This window comes from Haliotis asinina, chromosome 2, assembly GCF_037392515.1.
Source record: "Haliotis asinina isolate JCU_RB_2024 chromosome 2, JCU_Hal_asi_v2, whole genome shotgun sequence".
Classification (NCBI taxonomy): Eukaryota; Metazoa; Mollusca; class Gastropoda; order Lepetellida; family Haliotidae; genus Haliotis; species Haliotis asinina.
The window spans coordinates 91,969,657-91,983,538 of NC_090281.1; the positions used below are offsets into that span (position 1 = coordinate 91,969,657).

Genomic DNA, 13,882 nt, shown 5'->3' on the forward strand with positions numbered 1-13,882 from the left:
TTCCGTTCATAATAACCTATGATTCGATTCCATTTCCAAGTTCGTTGTACCCGTCAAGGTCCGGTGTACAATATACCTTCGGCAACCCATGCTTGCCAGGAAAGACGACTATGCTTCGCGTAATAAGCGGGATCGGGTGGTCAGGCTCCCTGACTTGGTGTCAGGCTCCCTGACTTGGTGTCAGGTCAGTGTCACACGTCAAAGGTTGCACAGAACGATGTTCATGCTGTTGATCATTGGGTTATCGGGTCCAGGCATGATTTTTTACATATACACTGGAATATTGCTGAGTGCGGCGTAAAACATAACTCACTCACCCATTCCAAGTTTGTAACTGCGACAGTTTGTTGCTGTAAGTGATGTAAACTAGTCACACTCACATATTACTCCTGATTCACTCACTCGCCCCCACCCACACCCCTTTTTTTTTACACACCCACCCTCTCATCCAAACCCGAATCACTCCCACTTACACAAGCATGCCTGACAAAACATATATGTAGTGAAGCATACATAGAATGTTTATTGCATAACATATATTATTATGACATATATACAGGTAATATAACTATGGATTTCCACAACATTAAGGTGTGCATGTAGAGGAAGCTATGATACTATACAACCAGTCCCCAAGATGAAATCACTGATGTTACCAGTATAGATTTTGTAGCTGTTCTGCATCACGTTTTGGACAGTTTTGTGGAGAAGATAGCAAATATTCAAATCCTTGTCGTCTCTTCAAAACTTGTTTTCAAAAGAAGAAGAAAAACTGTTATTTTTGAAGAGTCAATAGCCCCGAGTGATATTACATTGTCGTGGATATTAGATAGTTACTAAAGAGATTCGAGCAATGATTTAATACATGAACGTGTAGTTTTCTACAGTAAGTGCAGTCTTTTATATATAACTATTATGACATATTCTGAGTATTTATGAAACAAAAAGGGTTAAGTACCGTATGTCGCATGATATGATTACAACAGCCCGGAACAAACACGTCTTGGCAATTAGAAGAGGGGAGAAATCTTACATCTTACATCCTTTCGGACATTAATAAAAACCGATTGTGCTCCGGATGAATAGATTTTCACTGCTGTATACAAAATATGTACTAAAAGTTATGACGTGGGCAGAAATTCATGAGATGTCGTTTGTCACAAAATATTATCAGAAAACCCAAGTCATACAAGAAATATTGTCATAGTCCATAGAGAAATTAATAACATGTTTTTTAACATCTCCTGACATCGATACATGCAGTGTCCTTCTCTTCTTTGACGGTGTATCGTGATTGCTGAGGACACGGTATTGCGAGTCTACCCGGTTCCAGCTGAAACAGAAATTTAAACGTTATCGTGAAATGTCATATAGCAACATGAAACAGTTGAAATTGCATGTCTACAATTCTCACTTCAATAACCTTTAACTATTGTTTGTTTTTCAAACGCTCTTCACGTGGATTACAAAATATCTCAGCTATACTGTAACATCTTCAGGATGCGCAATTTCTACCAGCAAATAAAGTTGGAAATGTATTTTGTCAAGTAAAATGCCCCAGTATATATATTTTAGCCCTGCGTATCATGTGGTCAAATAATATAGCAGCCCGGATAGTTGTCAGCAATTGGGAGTACCTTGTCTGCATCGGTTACTATATTTCAATGATTTCTGCAGTTAAATTTTATATTTGACAGCTTGAAACATCGAATATTCATCGATTCGAGTCCACACCCTTAGTCGGGCTTTTAATCGCCAGCGCGCGCGCACACGCACACACACACACACACACACACACACACACACACACACACACACACCATAACCATAACTCTATTCCTGTTTTGTTCCAATGTTACTTAATATCGCCAAAGAAATCATACATGCACTGTTGTTCATGTTGTTAAAGAATTAAACCTCTTTCATACAACTACAGGAAGAAGAAAAGCATATTTACTACAGACACATTCTGACTTAATTATTACCAGATGTTCATCTTAAATAGGGTTTAAACATCACAAACCGGAATTATTCAATTGAATGTGTTTATAAAATGTGTAAAAGCTACATTAAATCCCTAAACAGAAACTCAAATATTACTTTAATCTTGTTTTTCAAAATGAACATTCCTGTAACCTTGCTGTCATACTCCAAGTGGAATTTTAAATGAATTCTCTGAAAAATGTGTGAATGACCAAACAAGCGTCCGACTAAAATATTCTCAAAATTGTGAAATGTATGCCCAATGTTAATGATTAAAGTTCATTAGTTACATACAGATAAAATATTATTGTTTTGAAGTGCGTTGCGATTCATAATTACATTTTCTAAAAAGTTGGAAACGCACGTACAATCTCCACAATAAACCCGCAAGATCGTGATAATACACTCAGTTGGATCCATGAGAACGGATATGTCAACAGGAGGACAAAGTCATCAAAATCCCCCGCAATGGCGAAAAATTCTTCATGAATATATCTTCAAGTTATGAATATTTTAAATGCTTTAGCGTGTATATAGCAAAGTGTAAGGAAAGTATTGGAAGTTTGTTTAGGTTCGGATCCAGAAAGGATCAGTATGCAATATGTTTGATTCAACACTACGACAATGCCTCAGTACGCCACACCTGCCGATGTGCTAAGTTTATTGAAGAATTAGTGAAAGGAGTTCTACTCCTGAAAAGACCACCTGACAGTTTTAGAGTTCTACTCCAGAAAAGAGGACGACCACCAATTTCCGTCAAAGTTAAACTTGCTGCCATGAATACGCCAAAAGTATTTTGTTCAAAACTATCAAAAAGCACCAGTTCAGCACCAGACCTGTATAAGTTTGGTGAAGAAACAATGAAGTTTTCCTCCAGAAAAGAGCACTACCACCAATTTCAGTCAAAGTCAGATTTGTTCTCGTGGATTTTAAAAGCAAGAGCATAATACCAAAAACAATGTAAGTTGTCGGGATTCCTTTTTATCAAAGCACCGCAATCAATCATTGCTCTCGTTCTGATTGATTTGTCGCATTTTCGCGCATAACAACCATCGATAGGGGAAGTCTTCTTGGGAGTTACTGAAATGGGCGATGGGTTTCGAATGTTTTCTTGGAGGTTACGGAAAGGGGCGAGGGGTTAAAAATGTCTTCTTGCAGGTTACGGAATGGGTCGAGTGGTAACGAAAGATTCTAAGGGTGCGGGCGGGTTCGACGGATCTTGACTTACAACAAAAGATCACGGAATGTGTTAAAGGGGTGCAACACTGCGCAGCGATTTGCAGCGCCCCGGATCGCAGACCTCCTCTAAGTGTAAGATGGTTCTGTTAGTTTACCAGTTAACCCTTGCATCTGATAGTTCCTGCGTTTTGCCCTCTCCTTCTTGATGCTGCTACCGCGGCACATGGAGTCGTAAAGCAGAACTGCTACAACGATGATCAACAGGAGTGCAACAGCAGCAATAGCCCCATAGTTGGCCTCATCAGAGGCTAAAACCACTTTCACATCGTCTGACATGTTTGCTGAAAAATAATTATATTTATATAATTCCCGTGGAATATATTATGATATGATGTGTGTATGTTGTCTTTACCCAATTGTGGTATCGTTGCTTATGCTATCAATCAATAGGTTTCCTCCTTGCTACCCTTCTGGTACGGCGAGTTCGTTCGTGTGAGTGAGTGAGTCTGATATAGGATGATTACGGAGAGGTTTCGAACCTTATATGTTCGGGTATGCGGAAGTTAATGAGCACTCGATTCCCGGAAATTCATTTGAAATATCCGGCTCAACCTTATTCATTCGATAAATTGAACATTTCGTAGCTTTTTTTAAGAAATCAAAAAAGAACCTCAAGAGCTTAAGGATAGCGACATTCTTGAGGATTCACTGTTCTGTTTGTAGGCTCATACTGAAACGAATCGAAAACCTTATGTGACAGTTGTATGTATCCATTGTAAAACACAAGGTCAGTGACCGAAAACGGGCAGCCACATTTGGTAAATGCGAGTTTTAAGTGTAACCTAATGACCCATTTGTCTCATCCTTGCAAGTGAACTTATTGGTAAATTGTGACACAATCATTTGTTTTTGACCGAGTTAGCTCTGACGAAAACATGTGATCCCACGGTATGCATCGTTGAACGCCGTTGTGCTTTCCACTGTTATTATATATTTATCGAAACTTATTAACTAAACAATGCCTCAAACATGTATTTAGAGATTACAGAAAGAGTGGGTGTTGAATGTGCAAAATATTCCAACGAGACCTCTTAAAACAGTTTGATTTGTTCACGAGCGAAGGGAAAGATAGATTTGTGTACGCAACAGAAGCGTCCATAATGAGCATAATTAAATTTACATTTTCAAAGAGACTGGTGTACAGGATAAATCCCAACGTATTTACATTTCTCAGTCACTGAACAGTGAACTCAGTCAGTCAAACACTGAAAAACATAACACCGGATTTTTCAACTTTGATTTTAAAAAGTTGATTATCATCAAGTCTCATTATCTTTTCTGGCCCAAAGAAGTTTACATTGACAACTCGTTACTCCTGTGTCTAGTTGTCTGATTGCTTTGAGTAGACAATTCACAATGGCAGTGGAAGGGAGACTACTCTCATTATGACGCGCCAAGTGCGAGATAACGTTCAGAAGTGGATTGACGGCTCAACATTTGACTCAATTACGTCCATGTGGTGGGTCATGGACAACGAACTGTAATTATTGAGACTGGACGTTCCTGTGCCCTGATATGTGCACAGTTGTTACTATCAAGAAAGTTTTGAAGTAGATAATTTCTAGCTGAGGGATTAACGGTTGGTTTTCTAAAAGATGAGGGCTTCATCCAAAGCGTTTCATTTCATGTCGCATTTTTACAGTTTTCAGGTTCCTGTTGTCGTCGACATAACTACCAATGTTTGAATAGCCATAGATGTGTGGCAGTTCAATAAAGTCATCATTCATCAAATCTCTGTGCACTTCAGAATGTAGATCAACCTGCGCAGTTGATAGCTTTGACGTTGATGGCGACACTGGCTGACTTGGAGTTCGGCTATTTTCATGCATCTATATCTCCGGAAACCTCTTTCACATCGTACAGTCTGTTACCCGTGAAGGTCCCGGGGCAGAATAGGCCCTCAGCAACCCATGCTTGACATAAAATGCGACTATGCTTGTCGTAAGAGGCGACTAACGGGATCGGGTGGTTAGGCTCGCTAACTTGACTGACACATGTCATCGGTTCCCAGTTGCGCAGATCGATGCTCATGTTGTTGATCACTTGATTGTCTGATCCAGACTCGATTATTTATAGACCGCCGCCATATAGATGAAATATTGCTGAGTGCGGCGTAAAAGTAAACTCACTCACTCACTCGTAGAGTCTGTAGGTACCTAAAGGCTGACTTATTAAAACTGTTCCCCTGTCCTCTCCGCCAATACAAACAAAGTTGATTTACACTGAGACCGTAATCCATGATGACAAAATTAATCAAGCAGGGAATGTCAAAAGTAAAGAAAAGGGGGGATAACTTTGTCAAGACTACTTTATAGATGAAAATAAACAATTTAAAACATTCAATACAAAACTAGTACTAATCACCAGAATGTTTTGCTTGGTTGACATTTTTTTGTGAAAGTCATGATTTGAATTCCAAATATCGAGCCTACAACACAAAGGTCACTTGCACTCGATCAGCTGATTGTAAAAGTAGTTCGGCATTATGATGTAACCATCAAGGTCAAGGTCAATAGCGATCAGTTTTGAAATGCTGTCTATGAATCTGCCTGGAATGTTATTTGATGTGTGTGTGTGTGTTGATGTGCACGGTTAACGTTCATTAGCTGGGAGGCGGCATTTTAGTATAAGTTCTACGCACAACGGATCGTGGTTGTGAGCTGATGTGTTTTGACAGGAGTTGATGTGAATTTGTTTTGAACTGAGTTGATGTAAGTTGATGCTTCTATACGTGGACACACGTTTGTTGTTTGGGTGGATGTGCATTTATGTGGATATGAGTTCATGTAACACAGATGTCAGGATGTAAGTTGTTACGTTTCCATTTTATGTGGACTGATGTATTTTAATGGTGTTTATATGTCGAGGTGTGTAGATACAAGGTGATGTGTGTGGGTGTTGACTGATGTTTAGATGTGGATGTAAGCTGATGTTTAGATGCGGATAAATGTAGATGTGAGGTGATGTGTGTGAAATGTAGGTTTATCTGAAGATGTGTAGATGTGAGTTCGTGTTTTTGGTTGTGGATTGATGTTTAGATGTGGAGGTGCGTGGATGTGAGGTGATGTGTGTGAATCTCGGTTGATGCTGATATGCGGAGGTGTGGCGTTTTGGGGTGTGGGTTGATGTGAAGGTGTGTAGATGTGAGTTGTGGGCACGTGTGAGTTTTTCTGTGTGGGTCTTTGGCTGATGATTAGACGTGGACGTGTGTAGATGTGAGATGATGTTTATGGATGTGTGCAGATGTGAGATCTGTGGAAGTGAGTTTATATGTAGAGTAGACGTGTGTAAATGTGAGTTATTGTGTGTGGACGTGGATGGGCGCATATGAATTTGAGTTTATGTCTGTGGATGTGAGTCTGTGGATGTGAGTTTATGTCTGTGGATGTGAGTTTATATCTGTGGATGTACGTTTATGTCTGTGGACGTGAATTTATGTCTGTGGACGTGAATTTATGTCTGTGGATGTACGTTCATGGTGTGGGTTTGTTTTGATGAACATGAATATGGTGGTATGGGTTTTCACGTGTTTATGTCCCTATCGCAATGAAAGAAAAAGCATCGAGTCATCGCCCAAACTGTAACCTACTCCTTCATTGTGCACGGAGCGCCCGCGAGCAGTGACGCGGATCCAAGCTCCGAGCTATTCAACGGGAACTGCCACAGCTTTAGAACTACTGGTTGAACTTTCAACGCCTTGAAATGCACCTGCTAGCTGATAACAAAGTATGGTCTAAATAGCAGCATACCTCTATTCCGAGTCTACCGTTTCAGCCGTCGGAGTAGTTGTGTGGTAGTTGATATATGACACCTAGCAATAAAATATGGAAGTAGCGACTGAGTGACGCAGCCAGATGTCGTCTTAACCTCACACCACTTTTCTAAAATCACTAATCTGCCATCAACGTCTGAAACAATATCACGACGGCATGTCCCCGTGTAATGTGAACTGGACAAACCAGTGATGGGACACACGGATGGCCGTAAAGTCATACCGCCCGAACGCATGTAGTCACCCCTTTACCTGGGGACATATTCTAACTCTACCTCCCCCTAGGAAGTCACTGGTATGCATTATCTGTCATCGCTGGGATACAATTAACTTCTTTTGATTTTTCACGCTTCAACTGATTATCTATCAGTTACCACATAGATTCGATGTTTGACAATTATTATACATATTCAAAGGCTATCTTACTAATGCCATCCAATGCTTCCTGTTTTAATGAGTATTAGGGGCTGTAGGTAGCCTATTGATTAAAGCATTCACTCGTCACGCCGAAAGCCACAGTTCGATTCCACCCATGTGTAAAAAGCTTGAAGTCAGTTTCTGGTATCCCCAGGGAGATTGCTTGTAGTTTGCTAAAACGACCCTACGTAAACAACACTGAACGTATTTACATCATATGCATACGTAGCACAACGGAACGTGTAGAACTGTAAGAATTTTAAGATGTGAGTGAAAACAAATATAATGTCACTGTAATTGTCGTTTTCAGAAAGAGCTTTCAGTGTAGTTATCTTAAGGTGTGTGTGTGTGTGTGTGTGTGTGTGTGTGTGTGTGTGTGTGTATTTCACATTTCACAATTAGACTGGTTCAGGTGGATATATCCTGGTGCAGCAAAGCTAAGTATGTTGCACGGCAAATGTCAGCCTTGTATGACTAATGGCCTGTACTGGTGTAGATGTTGTTTGGCCTGACTGGCCGCAAAAGCACATGCCTACAAGTGTTAAGTGGTGACTATGTGGCGTCTTACTGGACAGAGAAACACATCATCTCGATTACAAGTTACTTTAGACCGGAAATATTACTATATTATAGTTAACTTGTCACAACAAAGACGGACATGTAAATTTAGAGCTATGTAATGATAATAAATTTACTACGTCGTTATTTCTCCCACAGTGTTATGTCAATATTAGACATTACAATATCCTCAGATCAGTATTGGCCACATAAAAGCGCTGCAAGACTCCTTGCAAAATGCATATGATTAACTTGTAGCCGAATGAGAGGTTGCTGTAATGGCGTTTGACAAACGCTGCAACAGAAATGTCGTGACATGTTACCTGACCCAAGTTAGACCACGGTTACATAGAACTGTAACCTATCATGAATTTACATCTCAAACATGCATTTAAACTCACCTTATCGTGAATTATACGAACGTCCAAATAACTTGTACCAGAAGGTGGTGTGAAACAAGGTGTGTCTCTAAGACCCGTCCGTTTACTGATCAGATTTACATTCAAAGCTATTCAAGCGGAAACACCCCGATATAGCATGGACGAGGTCGTCTCTATAATTTAGGCAAACATGAAAGGCTTTTCATCCGGGTCTCCGCCATGGGGTAAAAATAACCCGTCCTTCTGGGCTACTGCCTGCATTGTTCGTATATCTCAACCTAGGTCAGCGTGGAGACATGCACGCATAGGGTTAAGTTTATAACATTTGAGAAGGCGGGGCAGATTAAAGTCAGACGATATGATAATATCAAGGACATGGTGTGTCGTTTGGGATCGCCGGTACAGTTTATATACTTTTTTTTATAATCCTGGCTGAATGTTCACCTTGTAACAATGATACGGTTAAGTCGGTGTTGTCGTATGAGACTCGTATGGGTATGCACGTGAACAGACTCACTGATACCTTATGAATATATGTTTGCGTTGAGTTTAGCAAATCCAGGGTGGCTAAACCATGACGGGTGAAGCAGACGATGGTTGGGGTCGGGCTGGAGGATAGAGATCTCAGCTCAGATATCACGATCCAATAAGAAAATCAAAGTAGGCAAATGCACGGCATGCCCTAACAATAAATATGAATATCCAGTCGTGTCGATCTTCGGGTGGTCATGCCACCTACATATCTTGAGACATTTAATACGACGAATTTCTATAGGCATCATGTATCATTTTCTTTTACATGTCCTAATATAAACTTCTTGAAAGAAAAACACGTGAGATGTTAATCAATAGCTGAGACAGATTCAACTATTCGACTGGCTGCGGTAAACAATAGGTCAGACTACAGATGACTATTTGGTCGCTCAGGCAGGTATGACGGCAGAGTTGGTGGAAGCAGGGCTAGTAGATTTTAGAGCAGCTTCTTTTAATCTGTATAAATGACTCAACATGACGTTGCCCCCCTTAGATAAGCACAGCGAAGCCTGAGGTTACACAAACGGCAAATAGTTACCGACAAACTTCTATAGTAACGTTATATTATTTTTATGAAGTGCAAAACTGTTCCAAACTTGCACCTAGTGAAGTGGATTTAAGAGAAAAGTATTGAAACTACTGTTAAAGAAACGCGGAGGCGCAGAGCACACCTGAATGATTCATAAAAGTTAACAATTGCGTATACGAAGTCTGAACAGCTCCCTAAACAAAATACATGTAACTGATTATATAATTCATGGAGGGATTTGTTGTCATGTTGAAAGAACAGATATAGTCAAGAGCTAACGTGAAACTATTCTGTGAACGAGTCTCAGGGGCTGTACTCCTTACTTTGAGATAACGTGCTGAAATAGAACCGTTGGGAGTTACAAACAGAAACAAACCGATTCAGATCAGTGTGACACAAGACAAACAGAAATGTCATTTCAAATAAAGTCATGTTCAAGCTGTCTGATATGATCCTCATCTTGGTCACAGTGTGGTTTGGTGTCAGTAGTCCCAGTGTCAATGAATCGCAGACTGTGACACAACCTCTCACAACAGTTAACCTAACGACTGAGGATGAAATATCCAAAAATATTCTTAGGTGCCCACAAAATCCTGTTCCTTGGATCCACTTCTTACTCGGCTGCTGAAAACCTGAATCAGTCTCTATCAATGGGTGTCTTTCCTTGGGATCTGGAGCATGCTCACATCACTCCTTTCTTGAAAACGTCAATTTTGGACCCATATAATCTAAAACATTACCGCGCAGTGTCCAGTCTGCCATCCCTGTTCAAGGTCTTTTGAGTTGTCGGATCAATGCTCTGCGATCATATGGAAAACAATAACTTGGGTAAAGCACTGCAGTCTGCCTACAAGTGCATACGTACCACTGAATCAACGCTTTTACGAGTTCAGAATGACTTACTGAATGCCAGGGATTCGCAAGGTCCTGCAGTACTGGTTTTGTTAGATCAGTCTGCTGCTTTTGACACTATCGATCATTGCATTTTGCTTATATTACTGGAATCAGTGATTGGAATCAACAGTTTTATCCTTGAGTCCCTTCTCCCTACCAGTGAGTCAGTCGCAATAGATGGATGCAAATCACATAGGCATTAACTTAGATACGATGTTCCCCACGGTTCGGTACTTTTCATGCTCAAAGACATAAAAGCAGCGAAACGAAGACGAGATTAGCCTATTGTATATGGGCTGACGTGCATAACGTGCTCATGTGTTATTGTAGTTCAGGAGAACTGTTTTAATAAACGTAGAATATCCGTGAGTGCGTATGTTTCTGAAAAAAACCAACATTCGTGCAAGCGCTCTTAACCTCGCAGAAGTGTTCATTGTGTGAAACAAGTGGCGTTGACCGTTCAGTAAGAGTTATTAGAACGTTGGACTTGACAGGTCGTGCTTTCGAAGACTAAAGATTACTGTTAGAACATGGCTGGCCAGCGGTCGTATATTCGACGGCCTACAGTTACAGTATCAGTCAGTTGTTAGCCTGCATTCTACAACGGATGTCGTTAGTATATCGCTGTAGTCACAAAATGTATATTGTTGTGCAAAGGGTACTACTACCAGTACACAATTGTGTTAAACAGAAATAGAATGCAAATGAAAATAGTTTCTCCCGTTTTGGACATAACCTGGTTTTATACTGCATGTTTACCGGACTTCCTCAATGTATTAGTAATACGATAATGGTGCTGCCGCACATGCTGCATAGAGGCTTCTTTTTTTAAAATAAAGCTCACGTCACCAAGTAAAATTAAACTCGCATGGAGTATATAACTTTTTAATCAAAATACAAATGATAGCAAAAGCCCTCTGTGGCCAGAACCCGTGGAGGAGAAATAATGATAGTGTGTTTGACGTTGGTGGAGGTGTGCAGGTTTCCGGCCATGGGACAGTGGTCGACTGCGCACTTCCTGGGGGTAGTATGTAACGGGTCGTCAGAGGGAGTTTGGGTTGATCCAGGCGGATCCGATGTTGATTGGCTGATTCAAGTCACGTGATTACCGTATAGGTAGGACGGTACAGGCGGGGAAAATGGAAGGTGGTTGTATTTTGTAATGCAGAAAGTTTTCAAGGGTCATGAATTAATGATCGTACAGTGTGCTAACCTGAATAGACAGACGGATAGTACCCGTCAGCCCAGTTTGAATCGAGCGGGCTTGACAACTCATTTCAAATAACCAGCGCTCGACAGAGCGTGCAACGTGTTTTCATGAATACAGGGTGTATGTTTGACGTACATCATATTCACAATAGAGACGGATTATGTTAACAATGGGATTATGAGACGGAATGTCCGAGCCATGTAAAACGCAGTTGAAAAACATTTCATACAAAACGTGTCCTGTACAAGTAAAACAGTCACTATGAACGTAATGAATAGTTGTTGCATGTTTTAAAATGTTATTTCATACTAGCTTTTTCCCTTTTAACCATAGCGTGATGGGAATTAAGTGATTTTGAGCCATGTACACTAATGTATACAGTTTTAGTTTTTCCAGTGAAGTAGTTCGAAAGAATCATATGTCAATACTGATTAAACCAACACCATGAAAGTCATTTGGGAAGAGACAGCACCGAAAGTAATGTGGGGGCCAGGAATCTGCTTAGTGAAACAGTTTTGTCGTGCCCCGCTCAGACAGAGAACAAAGTTTAGAACTTTAGGACTTCCTCCTCTTCATTTCAAAATGCATAACCTGTGTTAGTTCATATAAAATAAAGATAGGGTTATACCTCAGCTAAAGAGTGTACTCGAAAAATATCAATGTACATTTTGAAAATAGCTAAATCCAGCTTCAGTTGTAGAGAGCATCACATTCGAGGCAACAGGAACAGGCTGTTCACAAATCACTTTCAGTGCTCTGTGAGGTCAATGCAAACCACAGGTGTCTTTGTGTGTATAGTGTGTTACCCTGAATAGACAGACAGTACCCAACAGCCCAGTTTGAATTGAGCGCGCTTGACAACTCATGTGTTCCCATCCTGTCAAATAACCCGCGCTTGGCAGAGCGTACGACTTGAACCTGTTGTTAACATCTGCAAATTATTCAACCCTGCCCCGACTTGTATATCTGAACTTGATGTTTAAATGATATTTCATGCTAGCTTTTCCTTTAAGATGTAACGTTTTGACAAATAAACTGTACGGTCTAACTTTAACCGTGTCAGCTAAAATATGTATACAGTTTTAGTTCAGAGCGTAATATATTTTTTAAAAATAGATGGCTTGAGACATAACTATATCATTTAGAAAACTGATTAGTGCAACACCATGAAGTTAGGTTTGTTGGGAAAAAGGTGAAAGCAAATGTTGAAAGCAATCTGTCAAACATCTTAGTGGCAAGCAACGTGTTTCATGTTTACGATCTTCATCCTTAATGAAATTCCAGTTCCCGGAGGCACAGACGAAAATCATCAAAACTGGAGATGGAATCATTCTTGTCGGCGGCTATAGTCTTCAGTGAGTCCACCACAATGGTGCGCAGCATTTCGCCCTGTTCTGCCTTAGAAGAAGATTTGTGTTTGCATAAATGGAACATAAGTCGATCTAGACGGCAGCTCCAGGTAGCGACACCCTCGTCTTCGGCCTGACTGGCTCTATATAATTCTGACATAAGCACTGAACTTCATCGTAGTGTTTCAAAAGCACTCTTCAACTTGTGAATTGATTCTTGGAAATCGGTATGTGGTCAAAGCTTCATAGATGGGATAGCTGCTTCCCCTTTAAGTGACTTCCGAATTGCTTGAAGGATGACGACATGCCTCTATATACATTTTGGTTGCAATGAGGCATTCCACCTCGTAGACCCAGTGGTCATAGTCGGTGTCCTTTCCTGATTCGCCACAAAAGATAGGAAGTGTTGATGTTGGTGCTTGACATCTATGCTGTCTTCCCCCCAACGTAAGCCTAATCTAAATGATAACCTTAAGACTGATCACATATCCGAGCAGGACAAACAACCAAATTGTATATACAACCACAAATATATTTTAAGAAAACAAATTAAACCAGACATGATTTTCTCTTTAGAAAACAGAAGTGAGCAAATTGCATGTGTGAATTAAGGGTTATATTTTAAGGTGAGTGGGACCGTCCGTCACTCAGTCCAAAACAATAAGCATGTTAAATAACTGTAAACTATAACTCTAAATGATTACACTAAATTAACTTTATCAGCGTTTAGTTAATCAATAAGTTTTGTCCTATTTTGTTTGTTTCTTTAACTACATGTTTAGTTCATTCACTCGCTCAGGCATGAGAACTGAAAAGAGAATGACCAAGTGTATCTAAGTAATCAAGCACTAAGAAGCCATGGCTGGGATAACCACAACGTGGGCTGCTAAGTCAAAATATGTAAATGTTACCACAAAATATGGCTTGTTGGACAAATGTCTGTCTGGAAATATGAGGCTTAACAACTTTATGGTAATATTATGTACCTAAGGCTAAGGTTGCACGTTAACATCTGAC

At 40.2% G+C, this 13,882-nt stretch overlaps 1 long non-coding RNA gene across 1 annotated transcript; it reads right to left on the reverse strand.

The window, feature by feature from the left end:
- Nucleotides 1–500: 500 nt before the first annotated feature.
- On the reverse strand, nucleotides 501–8,682 carry LOC137274598 (uncharacterized). Its single transcript, XR_010956187.1, has 3 exons — nucleotides 8,371–8,682; nucleotides 3,318–3,503; nucleotides 501–1,333 (listed from the first exon to the last, which is right to left on the reverse strand). It is a non-coding gene; the product is annotated as an uncharacterized lncRNA (long non-coding RNA).
- Between the last annotated feature and the right edge of the window lie 5,200 nt (nucleotides 8,683–13,882).